The following is a 22,058-nucleotide window of genomic DNA, read 5'->3' on the forward strand; positions in this document are numbered from 1 at the left end:
GGAGGAAGTGTTAACTGCAGCAAACAGAAACAGCAAGAATATAACCAAAGCCATTGCAATTCTTCATAAGTGAGAGCCCTTTTCAGATATCAATGGAGGAAGGTCTTACAAAGTGGCCACTCTAAGAGAAATTGAATTTTCACCAAACCATGGTTACTGATAGGAGGTTGCTACTTACATATTTTGAATTTATGTATTATAAGGTAACACACCAAATATTTTTAAGACTAGAAGAAAAATATATAGAAACTATATATATTTTTCTGAAGGCTGCTTTTCCCTACCTAAGGAGATAATGTGGCCAGTGCTTCTCCATTTTTCTGTGTAAGTTATTAGTATAAAAATGATGTGGTGTTTTGTTACACTTGGCAAACTGGAATGCTATTGGTTTTTTCATTTCAAAAATATAATTAAGGATTTCTTACTCTTCTACTCCTTCTTCACTCAGCTCACTCCTTAAGCTTCCCGCAATCATTTTACCATCTCCTGTATCTCATTTTTTTCCCCTGGAAGTCTTCTTTTTAGCATGTTACTTGAAACATTAAATTCCATGGCTGCTAAAAAAAAGACATGTTATCATCCTTCACCACTTCAATCACATTTTCTGATGCAACTAGATCCCATGTTTGTTCCTCCAGCGTCTGGGTATATTTTCAAGACATCTTGATGTCCTTGTGCCGAAAACAATACCAACTGACTGCAGAAGATTGTTTTTAATAAGATTTTTGTTTATATACTGCAATAACAGGACAGAGATGACTTTAAATACAATTAATTAATTAACTCAAAATCATCACAAAGAAAAATAATCATAGATCCCACCTTCGTATACAAAAGAATCTGGCAGTCAATCTGTAGTATTAGGCATCAAATATGGAAGTTCCGGGGTAGACAAATTAAAAATTAACCATTGGGGAAAAGTGGCCTCTGGATGGCCTGTTGGCATTACTCGTTCACAGATAAGGCTATTAAACTCAATGAAACAACAAGGTACTACATCTGTAAGCCAAAATGAGTTGTTTAAACATCAATACTGTAAAAAGTATTACTCCATGTGTAAGTGAGATAACAGGAACAATATAAATGACTTATCTCACATCAAATTAACAATGGAAACTCCAGATTGGAATATCAACAATATAAGGAAAAGATAGATAGCTACTTACCAAAAAAAAAAAAAAAAAAAAAAAAAAACATGACACCTTAAGTTGCAAACAGGTACAACAAAAAACACTTACACATTATCTTTCAGCCAAAGCCTTTATCAGAAAAGTAAACACACAAGTACACAGATTCGTTCACTAAAGGAAGCACACTTCACGCACACATGATCGCCATCTCTGGCAGCTCAGTCCAGAATGCAACTGCCCTGTGAATGGAAGCAGCAATCGGAGGTGGTCAGAAAGGGGAATGGATGACAGGATATGGGTGGGGGGAGGGAAGAGTGCTGTCTGGTGGAGTGTTCAGGGACTAGGCTGGCAACAGGCACTGTGTCAGGAGGCTATGGAACAGGGACATAGAGAGGTAGGGGAGGGGACTGGGAGCAAAAAGGAGAAGTGTGAGGAAGGTGCAAGATGGGTGGGTGCATTGGCAGAGAATGGCACACAAAGAGGGGAGGGGAGATGAGAAATGAAAAGAGGTGACAGGACACAGGGGATGAAAACTGTTGTGTTGAGGGTGTGGGGAAGTGGTAAACATAGGTTGAGGCCACGATAATTCCAGGAACGGAGAATGTGTTGTAAGGATAATTCTTATTTATGCAGTTTACAAAAGCTGGTGGTGGAGGGGAAGATCCAGATGGCTTGACATGTGAAGCAGCCCTTGAAATCAGAATTGTTATATTCAGCTGAATGTTTTGCCACAGGGTGGTCTACTTTGCTCTTGGCCACAATTTGGTGGTGGCCATTCATACTAGTGGATAGCAGGTTGGTAGTCATACTAATATAAAAAGCTGTGCAATGATTGCAAGAGAGCTGGTCTCTCACATGGGTGCTTTCACAGGTGACCCTGCCTCTGACCTGGTAGGATAAACCTGTAACACGACTGGAATACACAGTGCTGGGTGAGAGAATTTTGCAGGTCTTGCACCTCGGTCAGGGGTTGGGACTGGGAATGGCATAGGGATGGACTAAGATTTTGTGGAGATTGGGTAGGTGACAGAACACCACTTTAGGAGGAATAGGAAGCATCTTGGGTAAGACATCTCTCATTTCAGGGCATGAGTATTGACAGTCAAAGCCTTGGCGAAGGATGTGGTTCAGTTATTCCAGTCTGCGGTTATATTGGGGGTTGAAGGGAGCACTTCTTTGTTGTTAGTTCTTGGGAGTGGTGGGATGGTTGTGGGTTTGATGGGAAATGGCATGGAAGATCTGTTTGTCGACTACTCTTGGGGGATAGTGCCTGTTTGTGTAGGGCATGGTGAGACCCTCAGCCTATTAGACAAAGGAGTTCTTGTCATTGCAGATTTGCTGTCCCCAGGTGGCCAGGCTGTTTGGGAGGAATTTTTTGGTGAGAAAGAGATGACAGCTGTCAATGTAGGTACTATTGGGGGTTGGTAAATGTGGCACTCTGGGTTGAGGAGGACCAGGAGAAGTCTTATGTTTTATGCTGCCACCTCAGTATATCAGCAACAAATTGGACAATGTGAAGAAATGAAGACAGGATGTCTTGGTCCTGAGTCTATGTTATGAAGACATAATCAATGAACTTGAACAAGACTAGTGCCTCGGCATTTTGGGAGGCTAGATGGCCCACAGACAGAATGGCATAGGAGGGAGCCATGCGAGTGCCCATGGCAGTGCTGCAGATTTATTTGCATACTTTTTCTTCAAAGGAGAAGTAGCTGAACATAACACACTTGAATTCAGTGGCTGCTTAACTATCCAAGCTGTCTAGATCCTCCCCTATACCACCAGTTTTTATAAATTGCACATATTGGAATTATCCTTACAACACATTTTCCACTTCCAAAATCATCCAGACCCTAACCTACAGTAACCACAGCGTCCACACCTTCCACCAAATGGTTTCCCTCCCCTCTGTCCTGTCACCTCCTCACTGCTCTTGTCTCCTACCGCCTTTGTGTGCTGTCCTCTACCAATGCACCCACCCATCCTTCTCCTTCCCCGCACCTCTCTGTTTCCCTTCCTGTCCCCTTCCCTTCCACACCTCCCTGCCTCACAGCCTTCTGACACTGCATCTGTTGGCAGTCTATTCTCTGTTCCACCAGACAGTGCTCTTCTCTCCCCTATCCCCCCCCCCTCCCATCTGTGCCTTTCTACCCCTTCCCCTTTCCTGCCCCCTTCAGATTGCTGCTTCCATTCTACATGACAGTTGCAGTCTGTCCAAGCTGCTGGAGGTGGCAGTCATGGGTGTGTGAGGTGTGCTTGCTTGTGTGATTGAATGTGGCTCACCTTACATCAGATGGCTGAAAATAAGAAAAGTTTTTGCTAAGGTATCATGAAACAAGCTTCTTCTGAGAAACTCACTGAGAATTTTAGTGTGTATTACAACCAGTATGACCACTTCTCAGCAGACAGCAGCACTGATAGGGGTAAAAACATGTTGTTGCTGTGGTCTTCAGTCCTAAGACTGGTTTGATGCAGCTCTCCATGCTACTCTATCCTGTGCAAGCTTCTTCATCTCCCAGTAACTACTGCAGCCTACATCCTTCTGAATCTGCTTAATGTATTCATCTCTTGGTCTCCCTCTACGATTTTTACCCTCCATGCTGTCCTCCAATATTAAATTGGTGATCCCTCGATGTCTCAGAACATGTCCTACCAACCGATCCTTTCTTCTAGTCAAGTTGTGCCACAAGCTCCTCTTCTCCCCAATTCTATTCAATACCTCCTCGTTAGTTATGTGATCTACCCATCTAATCTTCAGCATTCTTCTGTAGCACCACATTTCGAAAGCTTCTATTCTCTTCTTGTCCAAACTATTTATCATCCATGTTTCACTTCCATACATGGCTACACTCCATACAAATACTTTCAGAAACGACTTCCTGACACTTAAATCTATACTTGATGTTAACAAATTTCTCTTCTTCAGAAACGCTTTCCTTACCATTGCCAGTCTACATTTTATGTCCTCTCTACTTTGACCATCATCAGTTATTTTGCTCCCCAAATAGCAAAACTCCTTTACTACTTTAAGTGTCTCATTTCCTAATCTAATACCCTCAGCATCTCCCGACTTAGTTCGACTACATTCCATTATCCTCATTTTGCTTTTGTTGATGTTCATCTTATATCCTCCTTTCAAGGCACAGTCCATTCCATTCAGCTGCTCTTCCAAGTCCTTTGCTGTCTCTGACAGAATTACAATGTCATCGGCAAACCTCAATGTTTTTATTTCTTCTCCATGGATTTTAATACCTACTCTGAATTTTTCTTTTGTTTTCTTCACTGCTTGCTCAATATACAGATTGAATAACATCGGGGAGAGGCTACAACCCTGTCTTACTCCCTTCCCAACCACTGCTTCCCTTTCATGTCCCTCGACTCTTATAACTGCCATCTGGTTTCTGTACAAATTGTAAATAGCCTTTCGCTCCCTGTATTTTACCCCTGCCACCTTCAGACTCTGAAAGAGTATTCCAGTCAACATTGTCAAAAGCTTTCTCTAAGTTTACAAATGCTAGAAACGTAGGTTTGCCTTTCCTTAATCTAGCTTCTAAGATAAGTCATAGGGTTAGTATTGCCTCATGTGTTCCAGTATTACTACGGAACCCAAACTGATCTTCCCCAAGGTCAGCTTCTACTAGTTTATCGTGGGTTAATGATTATTGTATTGAGAAAGATTTTGAAGCAGTGATAATTAAGTTAATGATTGTATCCATCCCACTTATTGTGTTAGGTATATATCGAGCCCCTTCTGGTAATCTCGAAGTTTTCCTGGAAGCACTGGATATTGTATTGGGGAAGCTACGCAAGGGTGGCAATACAGTATATATTATAATGTTAGGAGACTTTAATATAAACACACTAAGCGACAGCCAGGAATGCAAAGGTTTACAAGACTGCATATGATCCTATGATATTAAAGATCTACCTGGTCATGTGCCCACTAGAATAACTCAGTCAAGCAGCAGTTCCATAGATCATCTAATGACCAATTATGAAAGTGTTGTGTCGGTACAGACTGTAAATGGGCACATATCTGATCATCTAGGACAATTATTAGTGATTGGTTGTCTTAATAAACTTAAACAAAACAAAAAAGTATGAGAATAGAAGATTATTTTCTGAATACAACATCACCTTGCTAAAGAAAACTTTGGGTCAAAAATCTTGGGAATCAGTTTATAGAGAAAGGGGAGTTGACAGCAAATGGGAAGTATTTGTAAAAATTTTAACTAGACATATTGTTATTACTATCCCGGCAAAGAAGATCAATGTAAATAAAAATAAACCTCCAGTAGTCAAACGTGTAAAACTGGATGAAAAAACAAAAAGACTCAAAGAAGGAATGGAGTATACGTATAAGCTACACAGAGAAACCAGTCTTGATTCATATAAAGAGGATTATAAAAAATATAAATATAAGTATCACAAGGAAGTAAGGAGAAGGAAAGTAGAACATATTAGTAAACAGACAGAAATTCTGACTGTGTCTCAAAATCATGCTGGGCAGTAGTTAATGATGTGAGGAACACTGATTCAAAAACTAAAATTAATAATGTAGAGTTAAGTATATGAAATGATAATTTTTCTGATCCGTATATAGTTAGCAATATATTTAATGATTACTTTATAGATGCTGTTGGAAATGATACTTCCATGAAACAGGAGATGCAATTTAAAAACGATAAGGAAAAGGAACGAGAGTCTTGTAAGCTACCTACAGTAACCATCAAGGACGTAACACAGCTAATTGACAGCCTAAAAAATAAAAGATCAGCTGGGTGGGATGAATTTTCTCCTTTTCTACTGAAAAAATGCAAGGGGGAGTTAGCCAGACCATTAGTCCATCTAATAAATTGTGTACTTGAAGAAGGTGTGTGTCCGAAGAAACTGAAACTTGCCATAGTTAAACCTTTATATAAAAAAGGGAAAAGAAAACAACTCCAGAACTACAGACCAGTTGCCTTAACCTCAGTGTTTGGTAAATTAATTGAAAAAATAATGCTAGAAATCTTAATCGAGCACTATACTATGAATAACTTAATAGGAGATTTCCAACACGGCTTTAGAAGTGGTCGGAGCACCATATCTGCAGCAGTACAGTTTGTACACTGTCTAATGGAGAAAATAAATGAGGGTTACGAAATGGCAGGAGTGTTTTTAGATCTTTCCAAAGCGTTTGACAGAGTCCATCATGGCGCTCTTTTAAGTAAACTTGTTTATAATGGCGTCAGTGGGAAACTGTTGCTTTTAATAGAATCTTACCTTAAAGATAGACAACAATGCACAGAAGTTGTGTATGATAATGGAGAGGTAATCGAAAAAAGATGATCAAAGATAAGAAATATAAATTTTGGTGTGCCACAAGGCTCTATCTTGGGCCCCTTCTTGTTTATTTGCTACGTGAATGATTTCCCAAAAGTATTAGACACCAGTCATCGTATTACTATGTATGCTGATGATACCTCTGGGGTTTGCTGGGCACGTAGTAATGATGACCTAAATTCAGTGGTACAGAATTTTGTTGAAAAAGCCCAAACACATTTTGAAAAAGAAAACCTGAGGGTCAATACTAACAAAACTAATTTAATTTATTTTAAGACAAGTGGCTCAAATAAAAATACTGTTTTAAATGAGGACATTCAGGAAAACAGCTGTTCAGAATGTAAATTTCTGGGGATATCTATAGATGACAGACTTTCGTGGAATCAGCAAATAGATTATGTCTGTGGTAAAATAACAGCTAGTCTGTATTTACTAAGGAGATTAGTTCAATATTTAGATATCGAAGCAATAAAAATAGCTTATTTTGGGTTGGTGTATCCCCATCTATCTTATGGAAAAAAATAAATAAATTTTCCATTCGTCTATAAAGAATTCGCGTTAGTATTTTGCAGCCGTGACTTATTAAACTGATAGCTTGGTAATTTTCACATCTGTCAACACCTGCTTTCTTTGGGATTGGAATTATTATATTTTTCTTGAAGTCTGAGGGTATTTCGGCTGTCTCATATATCTTGCTCACCAGATGGTAGAGTTTTGTCAGGACTGCCTCTCCCAAGGCTGTCAGTAGTTCTAATGGAATGTTGTCTACTTCCAGGGCATTGTTTCGACTCAGATGTTTCAGTGCTCTGTCAAACTCTTCATGCAGTATCGTATCTCCCATTTCATCTTCATCTACATCCTCTTCCATTTCCATAATATTGTCCTCAAGTACATCGCCCTTGTATAGACCCTCTATATACTCCTTCCACCTTTCTGCTTTCCCTCCTTTGCCATAAAAGTGGTTCTCTTTTCTCCAAAGGTCTCTTTAATTTTCCTGTAGGCAGTCTCTATCTTACCCCTGGTGAGATAAGCCTCTACATCCTTACATTTGTCCTCTAGCCATCCCCGTTTAGCCATTTTGCACTTCCACAAGGACTACAGAAACACCATCTTTATTGCAAGGTTAAATGTAAGAATTGCTATTATACTAACACAAGAGATTTGTTTGTATTTGTCAATGTCACCATGTGGTAACACACTGCAGCAGATTTGTATCCCCGTTCGCTTGGCATAGATCCCATTAGACAGTAGCACAATCCTCAGATATGCCTGGTCACTCACTATATAGTAAAATTGTTTTGGATGTCAGTATATTTTGTAGTTATACTGACAGAAAAACTTATTTTGTGGGTTTCTGAATGAGCTATAGTATATTAAGTTTAGAATTTTATTATACAGCAATTCAGTTGAGGTGCTGATAACCACTGAGCACATCATTGTCAATTGTGAGATTGTAGCATTTATTTGTGCTTCTGAAATCTGTTGATCTAATGTAAGCCAACACTGTATATACAAACATTCATGAAAAGCTGTCTCACTGGTCCATCTTATATTCACTTAAATGTTGGATCGACGATGGTGTGCTTTTGGTTCCCAGGGTACCTCATTTTCATTCTAGTCTAGTGACCATGCTGGAAGACATTACTACCTGAATTTAATCATTTCTGCAAATGGCAGTTTGTTTGGAGTTGCTTGTTTACTATGCTGAAATTGGCTTTTGTGTGCAGTGTCAATATGAACTCTGTTGAATCCATTTTAAGTGCTAACAGAAAAGAAAATTATCAGGATAAGTTAGTCACAAAGGAACTAATGCCTTCCAGACCAGATCAGTTGATTCAGAAAATGAATGAAATCAAATAAGCATGCCTACAAGCAAATATTTAACAAAGAAGTGTGTAATAAGCATAAGTTGTTGTGTAGGCTGTGGGGAAGCAAACTGGGATCTCTTTACTTCCTATCTTATTTTGCCATCTGCCTCCTTAAATTCATTTTATTTTCATTTTTGCCTAATTACCATTAACATGCATGACTATAATCTGCATTTCCATAAAAGAGAAAGGTTGGCCCTCAGCCTTAAGGAATATAGCACCAGGTCTAGTTTTGTGCTTAGTTTTCTGTATGTAATTAATTTCCTAATTTATTTTGACCTTTCCTAGTTAATATCTTTAGCTACAGATCATTATAGGGTGAATTGTTTCGTGACTTAGATTCTATTGTTGACTTATAAACAAATACAAATTTGTTGGAATTGTGTGAACAATATATTTCGTATGTGACGGCGTGAAGTGCACTGTGTACTTCAAGAATTTAAAGTGTAGCTCTCAAGAATAGAAAGAAGCGATGAAGAGAGAATTAGAATCTTTATATCAAAACAAAACCTTTGAATGGGTAGATATGCCAGGAGATAAGAAACCACTGCAGGCAAGATGGGTATTCAATCTGAAGAACCCTGAAAGCTCATCACCAAAATACAAAGCAAGACAAAACAAATATACTCGGCCTCTACGGTACTCAATGCAACAGTTTTTTGCTTTTGACAGGACCATGATGTGAGGCCCCCCATTAATTTAAAACAGCAGCCAGTGGTGGAGTATCTGTCTCTCAATTCACTCCCCCAGTCCGCATCGCTATATCCCTCTAGTTTTGTGTTACCATCTCTATGGTATATTAACTCATAATTTGAGGTTCCTCTTAGGTATCGGAATATCCTCTTTACAGCTACAGATTTTGAGATATATACAGCACAGTCTTTTAATGATGAGCCAAGAACATTCTTAAAAGCTCGGGTATACCAATCACAGGCGACAGTGTTAAGATGAAAATCCTCCAAGCTGTTGTACATTGGAGAAGGAAGGTGCGCCTGCTCTCTACTCAAAAAACAAAAAGAAGAAACCGGTGAGGTGCTATAAATGTCAGAAGATGGGACATGTTGCATCTCAGTGCAAAGAAAAAGAAAGCCCAAGATCAGACACTCAGCAAAAGAGGTATGTTACTGACACCCCAGAGAGAAGGACCAATAACAAAGGTAAGGCACTCTCATGTTTTTATTCTTTTGGTGGGATGAGTAATCATGATATGGAATGGATTTTAGACTCAGGTGCATCTGTGCATACTGTTAAAGATAAATCACTTCTTTATGACATCAAAGATATGGGAATATCTACAGTTGATGGCAACAAGCTCCAGTGTCACCTGGCTGGGAAACTAGATCTACATGTAAGTGTAAATAGTGAATCAGATATGGTTACAGCACACAATGTTCACTATGTGAAAAATGTGGCAACTAACCTGCTGTCTGTAGGAGAAATTGTCAAGAAAGGAAATACAGTCACTTTTGACATGCAGGGTGCAAGAGTAATCAGTGAAAGTGGTGAAGTTATAGCTACAGCAAGTAATGAAAGGGGTATTTTTAAGTTGGATACCATTGACAGTAAACATAAAAATGTTAGTGATTCAGTATATTCAGCAGAAGGTTTTTAATGGCACCGGAGGCTTGGACATCTAAATAGAAAGAGTATGTCTATAATAAAGGATATGGTAAAGGGAATACAGAATTTTAGTGTGTCCAAGGATCCTTGTGAGACATGTATAATGGGAAAACAAGCAAGGTTACCCTTCAAGACTAGTAAGAGTAAATCCACAGAAGTCTTACAGTTAATCCACACAGATGTATGTGGCCCGATGGAGTGTGAATCCATAGGTGGGAGTAATTATTTTCTTACGTTTATTGATGATTACTCACGATATACTCATGTTTATTTTCTTAGTTCTAAAGATCAAGTGAGAGATATCTTTCAGGAATATTGCAATATGGTTGAAAGGTGGACGGGAAAGAAGATCAAGATCATCAGGTCTGATAAAGGGAGAGAATATATTAACCAGAAATTGAAGAAACTTCTGGCAGAAAAGGGAATCAGGCATCAAACTACCATAAGGTACAGCCCATCTCAAAATGGGTTTGCTGAGAGGGCTAATAGACCATTGTTGAGAAAGCAAGGAACATGATGACTGACGCTGAATTATCCAAAGATTTTTGGGCAGAGGCAGTGTCAACAGCTGTATATTTGAACAACAGATCACCTACAAAAGCATTAAAGAATAGAACCCCTTATGAGATATGGATAGGAAAGAAACCTGATCTAAGCAATATAAGGGTTTTTGGGTGTGATGCAATGGCACATATTCCAAAACAGCTAAGAGGAAAATGGGATCCGAAAGCTAAAAAGTATATTTTTGTAGGCTATTGTGAAAATTCAAAGAGCTACCGATTAATGGATCCATTGACTAAAAAGATTGTCGCAAGTAGAGATGTAATATTCTTTGAAAATAGACAGGACTCAAAAGAGAGGAAAACAACTAAGTCAACTGCACCTAGTACAGAAGGTGAAACCTTGTGTGAGGAAATAGAAAGTGAAGAAGAGGAAGACGACAGCCAAGGACAAATGGATACAATTTATGATGACAATGAGTTAGAGGATGAAAAAAATGAAGAAAACAATGTAAGGTGTTCTTCTCGTGTACCAAAACCGAAGGAATATCCGGATTTTGAGATGTATACAGCACAGTCTTTTAATGATGAGCCAAGAACAGCAGAAGAAGCAATGAGTGGCCCAAACTCTCAAGAATGGAAAGAAGCGATGAAGAGAGAATTAGAATCTTTATATCAGAATGAAACCTTTGAATGGGTAGATATGCCAGGAGATAAGAAACCACTGCAGGCAAGATGGGTATTCAATTTGAAGAACCCTGAAAGCTCATCACCAAAATACAAAGCAAGACTTGTGGTAAAAGGATATTCACAAAAACAAGGGGTAGATTACGAAGAAACTTTTTCACCTGTAGTCAAGTATGCATCATTGAGATATCTTTTAGCCTTGGCAGTAAAACAAAATTTAATAATTCGTCATATGGATGTTAAAACGGCATATTTAAATGGAAAATTGGAGGAGGAGATGTATGTCATTCCACCAAGGGAAGCCATAAAAACCAGATCAGAAAGTAAAAAGATTTGGCATTTGAGAAAAAGTATTTATGGACTTAAACAAAGTGGACATTTCTGGAATCGATGTCTACATGAAACTCTAATAAATATCAATATGAAGCAATCCAAGGCAGATCCCAGCATTTACTATAAAGGGAGAAAAGAAGAAATAATAATAATGGCGATATGGGTGGACGATTTCTTTATCCTGACTGAAAGTGAAGGCCAAATGAGAATTTTCAAGAAACAGCTGCAAACCAAGTTTAAGGTACATGATTTGGGAGAAGTCAAACGTTATTTAGGTATGCAGATTACTAAGGATGAAGAAAGACAAGAATTGAGCATAAGTCAATCATCATACACGGAAAAAATATTAAAGAAATTTGGCATAAGTGATTGCAAACCCATAAGTACTCCAATGGAAGTAGGAGTGAAGTTAAGTGTAAATGAGACTGATGTGGAATGTGACAAGAATGTTCCTTATTTAGAAGCAGTAGGGAGTCTGTTATATTTGTCTCAAACGTCGCAACCCGACATTGCTTTTGCCACCAACGCAGTGAGCAGATATTGCAGAGACCCAAAGGAAAAGCACTGGAAAGCTGTAAAGAGGATATTCCAATACCTAAGAGGAACTTCAAACTATGAGTTAAAATACCATAGAGATGGTAACGCAAAACTAGAGGGATATAGCGATGTGGACTGGGGGAGTGAATTGGGAGACAGATACTCCACCACTGGCTGCTGTTTTAAATTAATGGGGGCCTCACATCATGGTCCTGTCAAAAGCAAAAAACTGTTGCATTGAGCACCGTAGAGGCCGAGTATATGGCACTATCTTACACCACACAGGAAGCATTATGGCTATGAACATTAATAAGTGAAATAGAACCCAATTTAATTGAGGAACCTACAACCATCTTCTGTGACAATAAGGGAGCCATAAACCTAGCTAAAAATGATGTTACTAGTGCTAGGACAAAGCATATTGATATACGGCACCATTTCATTCGGGACCACATAGAGCGACAGAACTTTGCCATGGACTATCTGCGCACAGAAGACATGTTAGCTGACCTTCTGACCAAACCCTTGGAAAGGGAGAAGTTTGAGAAGATTGTGGGACTATTTGGTTTATCTTGTGGAAGCAACACACAAAATATAAGTTCAAGGAGGGGTGTTGGAATTGTGTGAACAATATATTTTGTGTGTGACGGCACAAAGTGCACTGTGTAAAATAGACCTCTTTGGCATTGTCTAACACTCTTTGTGCGCGCTAATTATTCTGTTGTGTTCTCTGTAATTTTTTTTTTTTTTTTTTTTTTTTTTTTTTTTTTTTTTTTTTTTTTTTTAAATGTGCAAATATAGTCATTAGTAAAATGTCATTTTTTTCTCCTTAACACTTATTCAGCTATGCAAATTCCAATAAAATTCTGTACTAATTATAAACATTTGTAAGAAGAACTACTAGGATTCTTATTTAAAGTATTTATTTGGCTCTATTCGAAAACATATTAGCAAAGTTAGCCCTTAATTAATTCCAAAATTATTACCAGGTTTTTCAAAAATATTGTTTGTATAACTATATCTGATAATTTCATTATTTAAACAAATAACTCGGCCTAGCCTTTGTGGAAGAAGGAACTGTTAAAAAGAAGGAATTTTTCAGTGTATTCAGTTAATTGAATGAATTATGTGTTAATTGTAATTTCTATAACTTAAATATCAAATAATGTATATTCTCAGTGCCTATTATTGTGAGGATATACAAAGGACTGATTTTCAGTCCCAAGACAGTCAGTTCACTGCCGATTTTCAGATGTGAAATATGTATTTGTTAGATTAACAACAATGCATCAACTTGACAGTGGGATAAGTGTAACACAAATAGGCCATGTGTTAGAACAGTTAATGACAATGTCTGTTTAATTTATTTGAAAAATAGTGTCACACATACTGTACTATTCTGCAAGAACTGTGAGCTGTGTGGTTAGGTTTTTACTGCTCATTGAGGTTGAACAGCAAACTATTGTAGCAGTATACTGATGTTTCCTACAACCTATTAATGAGGCTTATCAACATTTACTAATAGTGAACTGGCCATATAATTGTGTAATATTGGGGTATTGTGAACAATGAAAGTAAAGAACTGTGAAATTCAATTGTGCAACTGTCTGCTATATCATTTACAGTAGTCAGTGTTGAACTTCCACTCCCCCCCCCCCCCCCCCCCATCCCTCTGGCCCCCAATTTTCAGCCAATATAACAACGTAGTACATCGACACCAAGGGCTATCAATGAAGAAATAAAGCAGGCGAATGTCACAAGGTGCAAAGTGAGAATGTTCCAGAAGTTAATGCGTGGATTATTACATGTGTTAAAGATCTTGTACATTCATCCGAAAAAATAAAAAAGCACAAAAACTCCCCTCACATAAAAATGCGAGATGGGGGTGCAGTGGAAGTTCAAACATTATTTCATTCTTGCCCTACATTGTACTTAATTATGAACAAAACAAAACAATATTCCCCAAAAATCATATTTTTTTCTTTTCCAGACGAGTTATGTGTATTATTATTATTATTAATGATTATTATTACTATTATTATTATTATTACTAGCAGTTGCTATAGTTGTATAAACTTGTTTGTAAGCATAACTGTTATACAGCAGATGCTATTAATTTCACACTCTCAAATTTATTTGATACTAAAAATTTGTGAACACCCAGAATGTGTAGCCACAAGCCACCACTGCAAATTAATAAAATTTTTTATCGGGCTTCCAGCCACGTCAGCTGGTTAAAATCCCACAAGCTTTTGACCGAGGTCTCCTCAGTCATTGTCAAGTGGTAAGAATGATTGCTGTGTCGCCGTGCCCACGTCGTTATATAGCCGCACTGCTGGCTGTGACGTCACTCGTGCTTTCTTCCTTGCCGTATATGGTACTGGTTTCATCCAGCGTCCATCGTGCCTGTTTTCACCTCACGATGATCGGGTCCCAGGCTGTGCTGTGCTGCAAATTGCCGTCCTCGTTAATGGTGTTTTCAGAGGTTTTTATTTCAATAGCTTCTTTTATGATGCTATTCCAAAATCCCTTCATCTTCATAACGACAGATGTTTCATCGAATAGAATTCAGTGTATATTTTCTAAGGCTTGTTCTGCTACGGCTGATTTTTCTGGATAGCATAATCGTAAGCACCTCTCGTGTTCCATCCAGTGTTGCTCCATAGTGTGTACTGTCTGGCCGACATAGTAACAGCCACACTTACATGGTATCTTGTACACTCCCGGCGTTCTACGCCCTAGATCATCGTTCACAGGCCTCATGAGCTGTTGAATTTTTGCTGGGGGCCTGAACACCAATGAAATGTTATATCTCTTCAAGAGCCGGCTAATCTTTCCCAACACAGTACCACAGAAAGGCAGAAACACAAGTTTCTTGCTTTCTTTTTCGATGGTGTTCTCTTCTCTGTTGGTGAGTTTCTTGCATGTCACACCAGATATAGCCAGTGACACCTGTCTGTGGCTGTACCCATTTTCCTGAAAAACTTTTTGGAGGTGGCTCAGTTCTAGTGACAGACTTTCAGTGTCTGAGACGACTTTAGCATGATGGACAAGGGTATTCAGAACGCCATGTTTTTGTGCCGGATGGTGATGGCTGAGAGTGTGCAGATACTGATCTGTGTGTGTCAGTTTCCTGTAGACACCGTGGATGAGGTGCCCATTGGTCTTCCGTCGAACGAGAACATCAAGGAAGGGCAATGCACCATCTGTCTCGACTTCCATCATAAACTTGATGTGGCCGTGAATGCTGTCAGGTGTTCTAAGAATTCTCCCAGTTTTTCATGACCATGGGGACAGATGATAAAAGTGTCATCAACCCAACAATAAAAGCAACTTGCCTTAGCTGGATCTGTGTCCAAGGCAATGTCTTCAAATTTTTCCATAAAAAGGATGGAGCTAATGGGCTTCCCGTGGCCATGCCACCCAACTGGTCAAAATACTGGCTGCCATGTAGGAAATATGATGATGTCAATGTGTGCTTAAACAGTCCCACAATTGTGCTATCAAATAACTGGGAGAGGAGATCTATACAGTCTTTGACCAGAACATGTGTAAACATGGAGACCACATCAATACTAACCATTATATCTCCTTGACTAAAATGCAATTGTTTAATTCTGTTGATAAAGTTGTCGGTGTTCCTGATGTGATGCATACAACGACCCACATGCGGTGCAAGGAGGCTGGCCAGGTGTTTTGACAATTTGTAAGTCGGTGACCCAATGGTGTTCACAATGGGACAAAGAGGAGAATCCGGTTTGTGGATTTTTGGTAGTCCATAAAGCGTAGGTGGTCTCAGCGCCTGAGGGAGGAGATTCTTAATAATGCCCTCTTCCTCTTCTTAACAACGACGGTGGTTTGTAGCTCAGCAGAGCCTGAGACCCAGCCATCGCGAGGTTAAAACAGGTGCAACAGATGCGGAATGAAAACATTACCATATATGGCGAGGAAGAGAGCACCAGTGACGTCGCAGCCAGCAGTGCTGCTATATAGCAATGTGGCCACGTCAACTCAGCAGTCATTCTTACCACTTGACAATGACTGAGAAGAGCTCAGTTGAAAGCTCGTGGGATTTTAACCACCTGACGCAGCTGGAAGCCCGAGAAAATTTTATTAATTCATATCGCCATGAAACCATGGATTCATACACCACTGATAATGCCAGTATGATACACGCCTCCCTTAAAAATGTTTGTATTTAATGAATTGACATGCAAGTAATGCTTCCGTCTTGTATCATGAGATCAGAACTTACAATTATGCTTGAAGATATTTTCTTCTTTTCATTTGCTTACTTTTATGAGGATTAGTACTTCGTAGATATTTACCCGTATTTACTCGAATCTAAGCCACACTCGAATCTAAGCCGCACCTGAAATTTGAGACTCGAAATTCAAGGGGAGAGAAAAGTTTCAGGCCGCACCTCCAAATCGAAACAAAGTTGGTCCATTGTAAAATGAGACACAATTTATGTCGAATGAATGACGATACAGCTACAGTAGTTTGGTTTGAGTCGTAAGCTTAGCAGTTAAGCTTCACCAGCTAGCCATTGCTATGCATCAGGCGCTCCGTCTGTATGTATACGGGTATCCTTCCCTTTTCACGTGCTTCGTCTGGTTTGAATTGATTGCTTGTTTTTCTTTCATCTGATAAGTACCGTTCTCTTTGTTATAGGTGTTTACATCACTCTAAGCTGAAAATGCGTTACTGTACTGTGTCATGCATTGTTAGTCACATTCTGATAATGTGTTTACGACCTGTCGCCGCTCGCGGGATGGCTTGCTTTTGTGCAAGCTACCGCCGCTTATAACTAAAAAACAAAAGAGAGGAATCGTCATATTAGCGAAACAATGGCAAGAGACTGGTATCTGTTGCTATTTACATTGCTGCTTTCTTCGATAATCATCAACAAGAACCAAATAATAGACGGCGTATGATAGATGTTCTGAACGAGAGTTTAGCGAAAATTTTTCTCCGTTTGAAAATCTTTGCAGATGCCTCTTTAGTACATTACATTCTGCACAGATATTAGAGTCATCTTACATTTAAAAATCTAGTTAATTGCTGTGCTTCATTTCTGAGTGTACCACTATTAGGCATAAGAATAATACGAATATAAACATGACATGATATGTATATTCTTCCGCGTTTGCTGTTGTCTCACTCTAGTTTCGTAGTTTATTAGGCAGACAGGATTTAAATGAGATAGCAGCAAACACGAAAGAATATATGGCAAAATGTTTATATTCGTATTATTCTTATGGTGAAGAGAATACTGCTTGTGGCACAAGGGCTTGGTCATTCCACACCAGAGATGTATCACAAAATGGCATTGAAGAATTCCATGGTCACTGCCAGATAAATGGAAAGCACCACGACTTAGATCCAAAATACACACATAAAAAAAAAAGTTTTGCATCTCCTTAGTTCCAAGAGTTCTGGAACCTGTACAGAAAATTGGAATAGAGGTCAAGATAAACACCATTTCCATCATTTTTACTGCTCATGAAAACCACACATTTCAGGTTGTACCGCCATACAGCAAGACCTTCAGAGGTGGTGGTCCAGATTGCAGTACATACCAGTGCCCATAATACCCAGGAGCACGTCCTCTTGCATTGATGCATGCCTGTATCCTCAAGTTCATCAAGACACTGTTGGCCCAGATTGTCCCACTCCTCAATGGCGATTCGGCATAAATCCCTCAGTGGTTGGTGGGCCACGTCATCCATAAACAGCCCTTTTCAATCTACCCCAGGCATGTTCAATAGGGTTCGTGTCTGGAGAACATGCTGGCCACTCTAGTCGAGCGATGTCATTATCCTGAAGGAAGTCACTCACAAGATGTCCACGATGGGGGTGTGAATTGACATCCATGGAGACGAATGCCTCGCCAATATGCACCTGATATGGTTGCACTATCGGTTGGAGGATGGCATTCACATTTCATACAGCCATTATGGTGCCTTCCATGACCACCAGCACCGTACATCGGCCCCCATAATGCCACCCCAAAACAGCAAGGAACCTCCACTTGCTGCACTCACTGGACAGTGTGTCTACAGCGTTCAGCATGACCAGGTTGCCTCCAAACATGTATCTGACAATTGTCTGGTTGAAGGCATATGCAACACTCATTGGTGAAGAGAATGTGATGCCAATCCTGGGTGGTCCATTTGGCATGTTGTTGGGCCCATCTATACCATGCTGCACGGTGTTGTGGTTGCAAAGATGGATCTTGCTGTGGACTTTGGGAGTGAAGGTGTGCATCATGCAGCCTACTGTGCACAGTTTGAGTCATAACATGATGTCCTGTGGGTGCACGAAAAGCATTATTCAACATTGTGTCGTTGCTGTCAGGTTTCTTCCAAGCCATAATCCATAGGTAGTGGTCATCCACTGCAGAAGTAGCCCTTGGGCAGCCTGAGCGAGGCATGTCATCGACAGATCCTGTCTCTCTGTATCTCCTCCATGTTCGAACAATGTCGCTTTGGTTCACTCTGAGACGCCTGGACACTTCCTTGTTGAGAGCCCTTCTTGGTAGGAAGTAACAATGCAACCACAGTATTGACCATCTAGACATGACTGGAACTGATCAGCTGTCAGATCCCCTCCGTCTAATAGATGCTGCTCATGCATGGTTGTTTACATATTTGGGCAGATTTAGTGACACCCCTGGACAGTCAAAGGGACTGTGTCTGTGACACAATATCCACAGTTAACATCTATCTTCAGGAGTTCTGGGAACCAGGGTGATGCAAAACTTTTTTTGATGTGTGTGCTATACAGTACAACACAGTTATTCTTGGATCAAGGAGGAAGCATTGGCCAATATGTTTCCATAAAAGAAATTTGACCAATAATTGTATGGTATGAAATTCATTCTTACTGTAGACCGTATTTTATTGTTCACTATTTTAAATCTACACCAGACATCCCAGATTGTACAGCTAATCCCCGGCAGTGATTGGGCACTCTCTTTGGCTGGTTGCAGTTATGAAATATGCAATCAGACCACAACAAAGCCCTCAAATCCTAAGGCTTCATCGCACATGTTATCAGGCTCTGTAACTACATTTGATACTGAGGAATGTGTGTGTGTGTATGTGTGTGTGTGTGTGTGTGTGTGTGTGTGTGTGTGTCCACTATACAGTCAAGCAGAATGTCTGAGAGTTCATACAATGTGGGCGGCCGCCTTCAACTTAATCCCACCATCAGACAGTGACTTCAGTGGTGTCAAGTGAGAGCTCAGTGGAGGGCAGGGTGTAGGTATGTTGTGTTTTCTGATGAAAGCTGTTCTGTCTTGGTGCCGGTGATGCCCGTGTGTTGCTTAGAAGGAGGACAGTTGAGCACCTGCAACCAACTTGTCTGCTTGCTAGACACACTGGAGCTACACCTGGAGTTAGAGTCTGGTGTGCTGTTGTACAACAGCAGACTGTGCACTCTCATGGTTATCCCAAGCACCCTGATCACAAATCTGTATGATAGTCTGGTGGTTTGACCTGTTGCGCTGACATTCATGAGCAGCATTCCAGGAGGTTTCTCCAACAGGATAACGATCACCCACATACCGCTGTTGTAACCTAACATCCTCTGCAGAGTGTCGACATGTTGTCTTGGGCTGCTCAACACCAGATCTGTCTCCAATCGAGCACATATGGGACACCATTGGACAACTCCAGCATCATCCACAAACAACATTAGCTGCCCCTATATTGCCCAACCAAGTGCAACTGGCATGGAACTCCATCCCACAAACTAAAATTCGGCACCTGTACAATACAATGCATGCACATTTGCATGGCTGCATGCAACATTCTGGCAGCTACACCTGTTATTAATGTACCAGCATTTCCCATTTGAAATGGCTTATCTTGTGCTTACATTAACTTGTGATCTTGAGACGCTAACCACATACATATGTTACCTAGACAAATATAGTCCCAAAATTTCATTACTCTATATTAATTATTTTTTTGGTGTTGTGATTTTTTTTCTGCCAATGTATATACTCTGCAAACCAGTGTGAAGTGTACTGCAGATTATACCTCCTTTTACACCAGTTATTAGGGCTTCCTCTCGTTCCATTCATGTGTCGAGCACAGAAAGATAGCTGAAATCCCTCTGTATATGTTGTAATTGTGCTCACCCTTCCTCCACAATACATGGGGGTGTTATTTATATGTCTAGATACCTCACTTAAAGCTGGTACTTGAAACTCTGTAACTAGGCTATCGTGGATAGTTTGCATCTATCTTCAATTCCCTTCATGTTTCCCAACTGCCTACCAATTGTTGGCCAGTACTGGAGAGTCTCTGTTGAGAGTGTCGCAGTAAAACGTTTTTTCGGTGGGTCACGTACGTTTTCTCAATTTTCTTAGTTTTGTGATAACGGTGGTATTACGCTATAAACGTTAGTCTACTGTAATAATTTAACTAGTGTGAAACTTTCAGTTTTATGCCACCATAATGAACTTTTTAATTACTTGTATAGACTGTGTCTAAAATATCAATTAAACAGAAAAGCGTGGTCGGGGATAAAAGAAACATTACTGGTAAGGACGAAAGTAACAGTGTTTCTTTCGTCCCCGTTACTGAAAAAATATTGTTAGCTGCAGGTCCCCCGTGTATTTTTCCGTTAGTGAACAGTAAATTAGGTATGATACTGTTAGGAGTAGCAGTGTCTTGCTGAACAAACTCGTTATTACTGAACAGGTTCGTTATTTACTTAGTTATTTCGTTACAGGGAATTATGCTATGAACATGGGTTAGGACGACTACAAGAGGACTAACTCCTACTACTGTATATCAAACTGCGGCAGATGATGTTGCAAATTATAATATAAGTATTAGAGCAGCAGCAAGAAACGCAATGTATGCCATGTGACATTGCATCGGTACATTACAAAGAAAGAGAACTGTATGAGTGATTGCAGCACACCAATGCCTCGTGTTGGATACAGAAGTGTAAAACGAGTGTTCTCTTATGAACAAGAAAAAATTATAACTGAATATGTGATTAAAGCGCCGGAGATATTTTACGGACTTTGCCCTAAGGATATCCGTAAATTAGCTCACGAACTGGCAACGACAAACAATATACCAATTCCATCAACTTGGGTGGACAATCAAACTGCTGGTCCAGACTGTTTTCAGCATTCATGAATTGGAATCCCCAGTTGTCTATTCGGTCACCTCAACCCACAAGTCTGGCTCGAGCAACGACTTTTAATCCATCAAATGTGAACGCCTTTTTCAACTACCTGACTAGCTTTATGGAGAGATATAAGTTAGAGCCCATGGACATTTGGAATATGGACGAGACAGCTGTCAGTGTTCAGAAACCAAACAGGATTGTTCCTAAACTGGGAATAAAGCAGGTAGGAGCTATCACGTCGGCTGAAAGAGGCATTCTTGTAACTGTTGCTATTGCCATCAACGCTCAGGGAAACAGTACACCACCTCTCTTTGTATTCTCTTGCTTGAGGTATCATGACTGTTTTATTCGAGACGGTCCTATTGGTTGCATTGGAGCAGGAAATGTGAGTGGTTGAATGCAAGAGGAAGAATTTTTGTTATTTTTGCATCATTTCGTAAAATTTGCTAAACCAACTCCTGTGCACAAATTTTTACTGCTTCTCTACAATCACGAATCCCATATCTCCATCAGAAGCCTGAATTTTAGCAAAACCAAGGGGATTGTTATGTTGTTATTCTCACCACACTGTACACACAGGATGCAGCCTCTAGATCGTTCAGTTTATGATCCATTTAAAAAGATGGTGAATGCTTTTGCTGACAACTGGATCAAGAATCATCCAGGAAAGACCATGTCAATTTATGACATCCCTTTAATTGTAAGGGAAGCACTTCCACTTGGTGTAACTCCCAAAAACATTTCAGCAGGGTTTCACTGCACAGGCATAGTGCCATTTAATAGGAATGCGTTCAGTGAAATCGATTTTGCACCATCTTCTGTCACTGATCGCCCAGCACAAGCTTCCCAATTATGGTAACCAAACTACGTACTTAGCAGAATCATTAGCGATATCTAGTGAC

At 39.8% G+C, this 22,058-nt stretch overlaps 1 protein-coding gene across 2 annotated transcripts in view; it reads right to left on the bottom strand.

Annotated features, from left to right (window-relative positions):
- LOC124595577 (phenoloxidase 2-like) overlaps positions 1-22,058 on the bottom strand; it is a 223,104-nt gene that overhangs the window by 194,131 nt on the left and 6,915 nt on the right. The gene's annotated exons all lie outside the window — the stretch shown is intronic.

The sequence above is a fragment of the Schistocerca americana genome, chromosome 2, assembly GCF_021461395.2.
Source record: "Schistocerca americana isolate TAMUIC-IGC-003095 chromosome 2, iqSchAmer2.1, whole genome shotgun sequence".
NCBI classification, from domain to species: Eukaryota; Metazoa; Arthropoda; class Insecta; order Orthoptera; family Acrididae; genus Schistocerca; species Schistocerca americana.